Here is a 9,428-nt window from a genome sequence, read left to right on the forward strand (position 1 = left end):
CACAGAGAATAAGGCACCTGTCTGCCTACCAACCAGAAGCTTTTGGTAGGTGGAAGCTAGACACATGAAGGTAAATGAAAGGAAAGGCTGTTAAATACAGGAAACAGTTGCATGTAGTAACACTAATATATTTAAAAATAAGTCAACAGTAAACCACTGGAAAAATATATATATATATATACACCCAAAATGGGCATCTTTTGTATTAAGAAAGGAAGCATTGTAAAATAATTCTGAATTTGTGTTTGTTGTAGATTGAGTGTACTGTTAAAAAATATTGGGTTCTTGTTTTTTTGTTTTGTTTTTTTGTGTGCGTGTGCGTGCATGAGTGTGTGTGTGTGTGTGTGTGTGTGTGTGTGTTTGGGTTTTTTTTTTCCTTTAACTGACAAGCCATGTTGAGTGGTCTTGGACCACTGCTTTTCCCCTATGTGAGTCAATACATAGTGCTGCTGTGTGTGTATATTTTTTTGGGTGTATTTGCTAATTTTTATTATTTCTAGTTTTTCATTAAATAAATTTGACTTTCTTTTCTGTAATTCAGGTTTTTCCTCACTTTTTTTGGTACCTTGTTAAAGTTAGTATCTTTTTGATATGCATAATTGTTTATGGTAAAATTTATACATGTGTTCAATACATATTTCCTTTTTCCCCCATTAATCAGTTCATTAGAAATATTTTAAATTCAACTATTTTGTGAAGATATGAGTTTCAGAAAGGAAAGGTAACATCGGAAGAATTATCAGAAGCTATTTAAAGCAGCTATAAAGTGATCTCTCTCTTTCTCTCTCTCTTTTCTCCAGTTGAGTCATACCTTCAAACTTATTCTTTGTAAGGTTAGGGAGTACTGATTTTTTTTTTTTTTGAACACTGGAAAAAAAAAATCAGGCTCTCCTCCTCCCCCCAAATATCTTGGACAAATCACATATGTTTAAAATTTGTTCTTGTATTTATTGGTTTTGCAAAAGAAGGCAGCGTCTCACACAGTATTTGTAATTAAAAGCAAGTCATTTGTTTAAAAAAAAAGAGGCAGTTTGCAAAAAAAATGTTTTAGGCCTTTTATAATTCTCATTAAAAGAATATCTGGCAAATTAAAAAAATATATTGTAACAAATTCAATAAAGACTTTAAAAACTGTCCACATCAAAAATAACTTAAAAAAAAAAAGAGTGAACACAAACTGTAAACTATGGACTTTGAGTGACAATGATGTGTCAGTGTAGGTTCATCAATCAAAGCAAATGTACTCTGGGTGCAGGATGCTGACAGTGAGGAGGCTGTGCATATGTGGAAACACAGGGTATATGGGAACTCTGTATGTTCCACTCAGTTAATATTACCAAACAATTAAGGAAGAAGTAGCATTAACTCCTCACAGACTTTCTTTTTAAATAAAAAGGAAGAAACACTTTCCATCTCATTTTATGACACCAACAATATCAAAATCATACAAAGCCACTACAGGGGAAAAGAAAATTAAAGAACCATAATATTCTCCCAAAATTAGACATAAACATTCTTAACAAAACATTAGGAAATCGGACTTGGCAATATAAAAACGATTATAGTAATAATAACAAATAATAATGGAGTTTATTCCAGCTATGCAAAGTAGGCTTCACAGTTAAAAATCAACGTAATTCTCCATATTAATGGAATAAAGAAGAAAATCATATGATAACCTCAACTGATACAGAAAAACCACTCAACAGAATTCAACATCTCTTAGTGATGAAAACTCAGCAAAATAGGGAATGAAAGGGAATTTCCTCAACCTGATGAAGAACAACTATGAAAAGGCTGTAGCTTTCATCATACTTAATGGAGACAGACTGAACATTTTATCCCCAAGATCAGGAATAAGGCAAAGATGTACCGTCACTTCTATTAAACATCATACTGGAGGTCCAAGATGATGCAATAAAGGTAGATAGATAGATAGACAAAAGACATACAGGGCTTCCCTGGTGGCGCAGTGGTTGCGAGTCTGCCTGCCAATGCAGGGGACACGGGTTCGTGCCCCGGTCTGGGAGGATCCCACATGCCGCGGAGCGGCTGGGCCCGTGAGCCTATGACCGCTGAGCCTGCGCGTCCGGAGCCTTTGCCCCGCAACGCGAGAGGCCACGGCAGTGAGAGGCCCGCGTACCGCAAGGAAAAAAAAAAAAAAGACATACATATAGGAAAGAAAGAAGTAAAACATCACAGATTAATTTTTTTTTTTTTTTGCGGTACGTGGGCCTCTCAGTGTTGTGGCCTCTCCCGTTGCGGAGCACAGGCTCTGGACGCACAGGCTCAGCGGCCATTGCTCATGGGCCTAGCCGCTCCGCGGCATTTGGGATCTTCCCAGACTGGGACACGAACCCGTGTCCCCTGCATCCCACTGTGCCACCAGGGAAGCCCACAGATAAATTATTGTAAATGTAAACCAAGTGAATTTTAACAAGGTCACAGAATTTTAAATTAATATACAAAAATCGAAAGCATTCTTAAATACTAGCAATTAGCAAAAAATTAAAGGAAAACAAAATTTGCAATATTATCAAGAAGTATGACCTACTCTGGGACGAATTTAACAAAATTTCTGCAAGACCTATACAAGAAAAACTACAAAACACTACCTAGAGAATTTAAAGATGATGCAAATAAATGAAAGAAGATACCACATGGCTGAAAAAATCATATTTCTTACTGAGATAATTACCAACTTATTGGTCTAACACAGATTCAGGGTACTCCCAAACAGGTTTTTGTAGAAATTGACAAGTTGATTCTAAAAGTTACCTGGGAAAGGGCCAACATTCACAAAGATGTCTTAGAGAAACATAAAAAGCTAAAAGAGTGACACTGAAACGATCTAGATGGTGGAGTTGAAGGACGTGCTTTCACTCCCTCTTGTGAGAACACCACAATCACAACTAACTGCTGAACAATCATCGACAGAAAGACACTGGAACTCATGGAAAAAGATACCCCACATCCAAAGACAAAGGAGAAGCCACGGTGAGACGGTAGGAGTGGTGCAATCAGAATAAAATCAAAACCCATAACTGATGGATGGGTGACTCACAAACTGGAGAACACTTATACCACAGGAGCGCACCCGCTGGAGTGAAGGTTCCGAGCCTCACGTCAGGCTTCCCAACCTGGGGGTCCGGCAACAGGAGGAGAAATTCCTAGAGTATCAGACTTTGAAGACTAGTGGGATTTGATTGCAGGACTTTGACAGGACTGGGGGAAACAGAGACTCCACTCTTGGAGGGCACACATAAAGTAGTGTGCGCATTGGGACCGAGGAGAAGGAGCAGTGACCCCAGAGGAGACTGAACCAGGTGAACCTGCTAATGTTGGAGGCTCTCCTGCAGAGGCGGAGGGTAGCTGTGTCTCACTGTGAAGACGAGGACACTGGCAGCAGAAGTTACGGGAAGTACTCCTTGGCATGAGCTCTCCCAGAGTCGCCATTAGCCCCACCAAAGAGCCTGGGTAGGCGCCAGTGTTGGGTCGCCTCAGGCCAAACAACCAACAGGAAGGGAACCCAGCCTCACCCATCAGCAGACAAGTGGATTAAAGTTTTACTGAGCTCTGCTGACCAGAGCAACAGCCAGCTCTACCCACCACCAGTCCCTCCCATCAGGAAACTTGCACAAGCCTCCTAGATAGCCTCATCCACCAGAGGGCAGACAGCAGAAGCAAGAAGAACTACAATCCTGCAGCCTGTGGAACAAAAACCACATTCACAGAAAGACAAGATGAAAAGGCAGAGGGCTATGTACCAGATGAAGGAACAAGATAAAACCCCAGAAAAACAACTAAATGAAGTGGAGATAGACAACCTTCCAGAAAAAGAATTCAGAATGATGATAGTGAAGATGATCCAGGACCTCAGAAAAAGAATGGAGGCAAAGATCGAGAAGATGCAAGAAGTGTTTAACAAAGATCTACAAGAATTAAAGAACACAGATGAACAATACAATAATGAAATGAAAAATACACTAGAAGGAATCAATAGCAGAATAACTGAGGCAGAGAACGGATAAGAGACCTGGAAAACAGGATGGTGGAATTCACTGCTGCGGAACAGAATAAAGGAAAAAGAATGAAAAGAAATGAAGACAGCCTAATAAACTTCTGGGACAACATTAAACGCAACAACATTCGCATGATAGGGGTCCCAGAAGGAGAAGAGAGAGAGAAGGGACCAGAGAAAATATTTGAAGAGATTATAGTCAAAAACTTCCCTAACATGGGAAAGGAAATATCAACCCAAGTTCAGGAAATGCAGAGCCCCATCTAGGATAAACCCAAGGAGAAACACAACGAGACACATACAAATCAAATTGACAAAAATTAAAGACAAAGAAAAATTATTGAAAGCAGCAAGGGAAAAACGACAAATAACATACAAGGGAACTCCCATAAGGTTAACAGCTGATTTCTCAGCAGAAACTCTACAAGCCAGAAGGGAGTGGCATGATATACTTAAAGTGATGAAAGGGAAGAACCTACAACCATTACTCTACCTGGCAAGGATCTCATATAGATTCGATGGAGAAATCAAAAGCTTTACAGACAAGCAAAAGCTAAGAGAATTCAGCACCACCAAACCAGCTCTACAACAAATGTTAAAGGAACTTCTCTAAGTGGGAAACACAAGAGAATAAAAGGACCTACAAAAACAAACCCAAAACAATAAAGAAAATGGTAATAGGAACATACATATTGATAATTACCTTAAAAGTGAATGGATTCAATGCTCCAACCAAAAGACACAGGTTCACTGAATGCATACAAAAACAAGACCCATATATATGCTATCTACAAGAGATTCAGACCTAGGGACACCTACAGACTGAAAGTGAGGGGATGGAAAAAGATATTCCATGCAAATGGAAATTGATAGAAAGCTGGAGTAGCAATACTCATATCAGATAAAATGGGCTTTAAAATAAAGAATGTTAAAAGAGACAAGGAAGGACACTACATAATGATCAGGGATCAATCCAAGAAGAAGATATAACAATTATAAATATATATGCACCCAACATAGGAGCACCTCAATACGTAAGGCAACTGCTAACAGCTATAAAAGAGGAAATCGACAATAACACAATAATAGTGGGAGACTTTAACACCTCACTTACACCAATGGACAGATCATCCAAACAGAAAATTAATAAGGAAACATAGGCTTTCAATGACACAACAGACCAGATAAGATTTAATTGATATTTATATGACATTCCATCCAAAAACAGCAGATTACACTTTTTTCTCAAGTGCGCACAGAACATTCTCCAGGATAGATCACATCTTGGGTCACAAATCAAGCCTCAAAAAATTTAAGAAAATTGAAATCATATCAAGCATCTTTTCTGACCACAACTCTATGAGATTAGAAATCAATTACAGGGGAAAAAAAACGTAAAAAACACAAACACATGGAGGCTAAACAATACGTTAGTAAATAACCAAGAGATCACTGAAGAACTCAAAGAGGAAATCAAAAAATACCTAGAGACAAATGACAATGAAAACACGACGATCCAAAACCTATGGGATGCAGCAAAAGCAGTGCTAAGAGGGAAGTTTATAGCTATACAATCCTACCTCAAGAAACAAGAAAAATCTCAAATAAACAATCTAAACTTACACCTAAAGGAACTAGAGAAAGAAGAACAAACAAAACCCAAGTAAGCAGAGGGAAAGAAATCATAAAGATCAGAGCAGAAATAAATGAAACAGAAACAAAGAAAACAATAGCAAAGGTCAATAAAACTAAAAACTGGTTCTTTGAGAAGATAAACAAAATTGATAAACCATTAGCCAGACTCATCAAGAAAAAGAGGGAGAGGACTCAAATCAATAAAATTAGAAATGAAAGAGAAGAAATTACAACAGACACCGCAGAAATACAAAGCATACTAAGAGACTACTACAAGCAACTGTATGCCAATAAAATGGACAACCTGGAAGAAATGGACAAATTCTTAGAAAGGTATAACCTTCCAAGACTGAACGAGGAAGAAACAGACCAATCACAAGTAATGAAATTGAAACTGTGATTAAAAATATTCCAACAAACAAAAGTCCAGGACCAGATGGCTTCACAGGTGAATTCTATCAAACATTTACAGAAGAGCTAACACCCAACCTTCTCAAACTCTTCCAAGAAATTGCAGAGGAAGGAACACTCCCAAATTCATTCTATGAGGCCACCATCACCCTGATACCAAAACTAGACAAAGACACTACAAAAAAAGAAAATTACAGACCAATATCACTGATGAATACAGACGAAAAAATCCTCAACAAAATACTAGCAAACAGAATCCAACAACACTCTAAAAGGATCATACACCATGATCAAGTGGGATTTATCCCAGGGATGCAGGGATTCTTCAATATATGCAAATCAATCAATGTGATACACCATATTAACAAACTGAAGAAGTAAAAACCATATGATCATCTCAATAGATGCAGAAAAAGCTTTTGACAAAATTCAACACCCATTTATGATAAAAACTCTCCAGAAAGTGGGCACAGAGGGAACCTACCTCAACATAATAAAGGCCATATATGACAAACCCACAGCAAACTTCACTCTCAGTGGTGAAAAACTGAAAGCATTTCCTCTAAGATCAGGAACAAGACAAGGATGTCCACTCTCACCACTATTATTCAACATAGTTTTGGAAGCCCTAGCCATGGCAAACAGAGAAGAAAAAGAAATAAAAGGAATACAAATTGGAAAAGAAAAAGGAAAACTATCACTGTTTGCAGATGACATGATACTATACATAGGGAATCCTAAAGATGCTACCAGAAAACTACTAGAGCTAATCAATGAATTTGGTAAAGTTGCAGGATACAAAATAATGCACAGAAATCTCTTGCATTCCTATACACTAATGATGAAAAATCTGAAAGACAAATTAAGGAAACACTCCCATTTACCATTGCAACACAAAGAATAAAATACCTAGGAATAAACCTACCTAGGGAAACAAAAGACCTGTATGCAGAAAACTATAAGACCCTGTTGAAAGAAATTAAACATTATACCAACAGATGGAGAGATATACCATGTTCTTGGATTGGAAGAATCAATATTGTGAAAATGACTATACTACCCAAAGCAATCTACAGATTCAATGCAATCCCTATCAAATTACCAATGGTATTATTTACAGAAGTAGAACAAAAAATCTTACAATTTGTATGGAGACACAAAAGACCCCAAAGAGCCAAAGCAGTCTTGAGGGAAAAAAACAGAGCTGGAAGAATCAGACTCCCTGACTTCAGACTGTACTACAAACCTACAGTAATCAAGACAATATGGTACTGGCACAAAAACAGAAACATAGATCAATGGAACAGGACAGAAAGCCCAGAGATAAACCCACACACATGTGGTCAACTAATCTATGACAAAGGAGGCAAGGATATACAATGGAGAAAAGACAGTCTCTTCAATAAGAGGTGCTGGGAAAACTGGACAGCTACATGTAAAAGAATGAAATTAGAACACTCCCTAACACCATACACAAAAATAAACTCAAAATGGATTAGAGACCTAAATGTAAGACTGGACACTATAAAACTCTTAGAGGAAAACATAGGAAAAACACTCTGACATAAATCACAGCAAGATCTTTTTTGATCCACCTCCTAGAGTAACAGAAATAAAAACAAGAATAAACGGGACCTAATGAAACTTAAAAGCTTTTGCAAAGCAAAGGAAACTACAGACAAGACGAAAAGGCAACCCTCAGAATGGGAGAAAATATTTGCAAACGAATCAACAGACAAAGGATTAATCTCCAAAATATATAAACAACTCATGCAGCTCAATATTAAAAAAACAAACAACCCAATCAAAAAATGGGCAGAAGACCTAAATAGACATTTCTCCAAAGAAGACATACAGATGGCCAAGAAGCACATGAAAAGCTGCTCAACATCACTATTAGAGAAATGCAAATCAAAACTACAATGAGGTCTCACCTCACACCAGTTAGAATGGACATCATCAGGAAATCTACAAACAACAAATGCTGGAGAGGGTGTGGAGAAAAGGGAACCCTCTTGCACTGTTGGTGGGAATGTCAATTGATACAGCCACTGTGGAGAACAGTATGGAGATTCCTTAAAAAACTAAAAATAGAATTACCGTATGACCCAGCAATCCCACTACTGGGCGTATACCCACAGAAAACCATAATTCAAAAAGACACATGCCCCCCAGTATTCATTGCAGCACTATTTACAATAGCCAGGTCATGGAAGCAACCTAAATGCCCATCGACAGACAAATGGATAAAGAAGATGTGGTACATATATACAATGGAATATTAATCAGCCATAAAAAGGAATGAAATTGGGTCATTTGTAGAGATGTGGATGAATCTAGAGACTGTCATACAGAGTGAAGTAAGTCAGAAAGGGAAAAACAAATATCATATATTAACACATATATGTGGAACCTAGAAAAATGGTACAGATGAACCGGTTTGCAGGGAAGAAATTGAGGCACAGATGTAGAGAACAAATGTATGGACACCAAGTGGGGAAAGCAGCAGCGGGTGGGGGTGGGGGTGTGATGAATTGGGAGAGAGGGATTGACATGTATACACTGATATGTATAAAATGGATGACTAATAATAAATAAAATAAAAGAGGGACACTACTAGATATTAAGTATTACAGACTTAGAGAATTATTATACCTAACTTCAAAACAGTATATGGTAGCAGCATAAGGGATAGCCATATAAATCAGCAGAACAGTGAGTCCAGGAATAGAATAATGCACATTAGGTTGATTGATTTTCAAGAAAGGTGCCAAGGTATTTTAGAACTTCCTTCAGCATTCCTTATAGTGAAGACCTGAAGGCAGAAAATTCTCTAAGTTTTTACTTATCTAAAACATGCTTTATTTGGGGACTTCCCTGGTGGTCCAGTGGTTAAGACTCTGCGCTTACCCTGCAGGGGGCACAGGTTCAATCCCTGGTCAGGGAACTAAGATCCCATATGCTATGTGGTGCCACCAAAAAGATAAATAAATAAAGCATGCTTTATTTGACCTTCATTCTCAAAAGATATTTTTGCTGAAGAGAGAATGAAGGTTTAACAAGGGGTTTGGTTTTTTTTTTTTTTCCTCTCAATACTTTAAAGACATCATTCCTTTGGTTTCTGGCCTCTGCTGTTTATGAGAAAAATGAATGCTAATTCATACCGTTCTGTTCTATAAGTAATGTGTCATTTTACCCTAGATGCTTTCAATATTTTTTCTTAATCTTGGTTTTCAAACAGTTTGACTACAATCTCAAGCCTTGCTGTCATTTTCTTTGTATTTGCCCTGCTTTTCGTTGCACTCTGTAAATTTACGTCTTTTACCTCATTTAGTAAATTTTCATTGTCTCTTCATAGTCT

The 9,428-nt window shown here is 37.7% G+C and overlaps 1 non-coding gene across 1 annotated transcript; it reads left to right on the forward strand.

Moving 5' to 3' along the window:
• Window positions 1-8,941: 8,941 nt before the first annotated feature.
• On the forward strand, window positions 8,942-9,014 carry TRNAV-UAC (transfer RNA valine (anticodon UAC)). Its single transcript has one exon. It is a non-coding gene; the product is annotated as a tRNA-Val (tRNA).
• Window positions 9,015-9,428: the final 414 nt, after the last annotated feature.

Source organism: Mesoplodon densirostris, chromosome 19, assembly GCF_025265405.1.
Source record: "Mesoplodon densirostris isolate mMesDen1 chromosome 19, mMesDen1 primary haplotype, whole genome shotgun sequence".
NCBI classification, from domain to species: domain Eukaryota; kingdom Metazoa; phylum Chordata; class Mammalia; order Artiodactyla; family Ziphiidae; genus Mesoplodon; species Mesoplodon densirostris.